The sequence below is a fragment of the Vidua macroura genome, chromosome 15 (genome assembly GCF_024509145.1).
Source record: "Vidua macroura isolate BioBank_ID:100142 chromosome 15, ASM2450914v1, whole genome shotgun sequence".
Classification (NCBI taxonomy): Eukaryota; Metazoa; Chordata; class Aves; order Passeriformes; family Viduidae; genus Vidua; species Vidua macroura.
In genome coordinates this window covers 8,211,766-8,215,391 of record NC_071585.1, presented here as the reverse complement: position 1 = coordinate 8,215,391, position 3,626 = coordinate 8,211,766, and positions in this window count along the sequence as shown.

The following is a 3,626-nucleotide window of genomic DNA, read 5'->3' as shown; positions in this document are numbered from 1 at the left end:
GCCTAAATTCTCAGGGTCCTTACTTACTGCAGCAGCTGGTTGGGGAAGTTTTGCATTTTCCTATGGTGTTTAAATATACAGGTGGTGTTGGCTGATTCCAGTCTTCCATTAATCAATATCCCAAATTCTGACCTTGGTAACAGACTCCAGCAATGGGACTGATGTGTACTTTGGATTGCTTGTCACAGGAAGGAAGTAGAAAATGCTGTATAGACTATAGTGGTTTGGTTAAATCCTTCCTAACAGTGTCTTGAGCTCTAGGGTTTGCTTCACTTTTCCTGCATTTTCTCACCTCTTTATTTAGGATTTTCATTTATGAATGCAGCAGGAAGCTGACCAATGTCCCCAGGTCAGAGAACGATACCAACAAACACAGTGTTGTCAGCTTTTCCAAGGAAAGAAATCCAAAGCTTGGGGCAGGTTCAGTATCACTCCTGTTTAGTAGGTTGACAAGCCCTAAGCAGGCAGGTTTAAAATGCAGTGTATGATTTGAGGCTACTGCCAAAATTGAGACTCTGGATTTTACAAGCCTCACTGCACATCACAGGACAGCCTTGACATGAACAAATACATGTCAGGGTAGTACATGTAACAGCCAGTCCCCCGTGCCCAAAAACATGGCCTGATTTGTTAGACTTACAGCCTTTTTGAAATATTCATTGCAAGCATAAGAGTACTTTGTAAAACGTAGTACAGATATTTTTCTTTGTAAACCTTATGTTTAGGGACTGGAGCATTGAGAAGCAGCTTTTTTTTGTGTGTGTTGTAGAAGAATGATCTGGTAACTGCAGGGAGGCAAAATACATTTAGCTGCAACTTCCTTGTAATGAATTTGCCAGTGTAAACAACCACATCCCATAAGGCTCTTCCTGTAAACAGCTTCAGAAAATACCCTGAAATGTAAGATATGTGCTTGCCTGATACATGATTTAGTCTGGAAATTCCAGTCCTAAAGTGCAGTGTCCATTTAACATCTGATTTAGCTGTAATGTTTCACCCACTGTTTTATCAGAGTATGTGCCTTGAGAGACTTTTTTTCTTGAATATTTAAATATTTTGATGTTTACTAAAGTACTTTGTGAGGTTTTCTGTTGTTATTGTTGGTTTGGGATTTTTTTTAATTCCTAATTGGGGAATTTCCTAGTTATGACTAATACTACAAAGCTCAGTGGCAATCACTTAATGTCAAAAAAGGTTTTTTCCCTTGCTTATGTTTTTAAAAACACAAAGTCTGAGTCAGAAATGTGGAACATAATTGATATAGCAGACTGAGTTATTTTTTACTTAACTGTTTTAACCTACTCTTTTCAAGTTCAGCTCTAAGCCAAGGATCTTGTTCTAGTGGGTAACGGGCATCTCCAAAAGAAACTGAGGGAATATTATATAAACAAGATATAGATAAAAGGACCTGATACAGTCACGGGCAAATCTTAGAGCGGTATCCGTGCTGGCAACAGATAAGATTTGCAGCACAGAGTGACTACAGATATACCTGCAGAATAGGGAGAAAGGACAAAATTGACCTTTGGAAGAGGAACTGTGAGCTGGCTGTGGAGGAGGAAGATGAAACAGACTTTGACACTCAAACTGACCTTAACCTGGGAAATCCTGCATGGTTTGGGTGCCTGCAACCTGCATCATAGCAGCAATGCATGTTACAGTTACCTGGTTAGGGAGGATTCCCTATTGCCAGAGAACAGTCACACTGCCATATCTTCACCAAGGGAAATAACATATGGCCTTGGGGACAAGGATCCCTTCCTTTCCAGCTCTCAGGCTGACTCCTGTCATCATCTCAGGCAGGTCAGCTAATCTTGTGACTGGTTTCTTTGCTAGGAAATGCCATTAACTCACCTACTTGTGATGTTCGTGCTCCACAGTCAGTAATTGTTAGAATCTCTGACTCTCCCGACAGTGAATGTAATGCTCCCATAAGCGTCGTTAGTACTTCATCTTCCACAATGAGGCAACTTTGGCTGACTTCTGACACTGTTTTGTGAAGAGGTGTGAACTCCTCCCCCCTTTCCAAGTGAGCATTTGGGGTGGATGGGTACACAGGGAGGGGGTGCATTGCCCGGGGAGCTGGACTGCAATACCTATTTCAGTATTTGTAGAATAGAACCTTAGTCATGGCAGTTATAAATTATTTTCTTAAAACATAGAATCAGCTTAGACCATAAAGCCTTACTTAGAAATGCTTTTGGGAGTACCTTAAACCGGTAATGGCTACAGCCTTGTATATAGAAAGATACATAAATTTCTCCTAAGAATGTAAATATTCCTAGCTGTACCTACATTGATTCTTATCCTAGTTTTTTTATAGAGATATGCTTGTTATTTGTAAAATTAAGAATAAAATGTTTGGAATTATCTTTAAAATGTTTTTTTTTCATCTTCATGTTTAGAAATATATCCTAGTATCTATTGAAAAGCTCTTGGTATGAAGTTTCATTGTTTAACAGCCAGTCTGAGAGCTCTTGGATTGTCTGTACCCTAAGAGCTCTCCGTGTATATCCAAACAGAGCCCAGCAAGAGGTGCCAGCAGCACTTGTGCAACCCAGATGTGCTGCCCGGGACCTGAGCAAAACGACAGCAGAACAAAATACCCTTTTAGAATAACCAGTGGGTCAAGGGACAACATTCTACCCCTCTAGTCTGCTCTTGTGAGACCTCACCTGCCATGCTGTGTCCAGCTCTGGGATCCCAGCATCAGAAGGATGTGGAGCTGCTGGAGGGAGTCCAGAGGAGGCCCTGGAGATGCTCTGAGGGCTGGAGCCCCTCTGCTCTGCAGCTGAGCTGGGAGAGAAGGGGGTGCTTGCCTGGAGAACAGAAGGCTCCGGGAAGACCTGAGAGCCCCTTCCAGTGCCTAAAGGGGCTCCAGGAGAGTGGGAGAGGGGCTTTGGACAAGGGCATGGAGTGACGGGATAAGGAGAAATGGCTTGAAACTGACAGAGGGCAGGATTAGATAGAGATTGGAAAAAAACTCTCTACTGTGGAGGGGCAAGTACCTACTGGAACAGGTTGCCCAGACAAGCTGTGGCTGGCCCGTCTCTGGAAATATTCAAGGCCAGGTTGGATGGGTTTAGAGCAACCTGATCTAGTGGAAGGTGTTGGAATGGCAAGGGATGGAATGAGATCAGCTTTAATGTCTCTTCCAACCCAAACCAGTCTATGGCTTCATGTAAAACCCCTAGGTGCCTCTAGCAGCCTGTGCACCGTGGTTTTTCTTACATTTGGGGTCATTCTTCTTAACAAAGCCTGGGAGCAGCATTCCAGAAATTCTTGTGCAGAAACAAATGCTTCTGAGAAGAGAAAAAAAAAAATCCCCCAAACCAGAGACTGCGCTGTGTCTACAGTGTCTCTAGCCAGTCGTTTCTGGAGATGGATGTCCATAGCTGCAGGGGGACAGTTTTTCTGTCTCACTTACACTGTAGATCTCTGACCTCTTAGGCCAACAAGTCTTCACCTGTGTCACTTGACTCTTTGCCTGACTTCTAACAAACTACAAGTGTACTGGCTCCTAGGTCAGCTTTACTTCGAGGCAAGGTAAATAATGAGTGATAAGCAGCAACTGTCCAAGAACACCAGGTAATTGATTAAATTCCTGAAGAAAATACCTTAAAAGC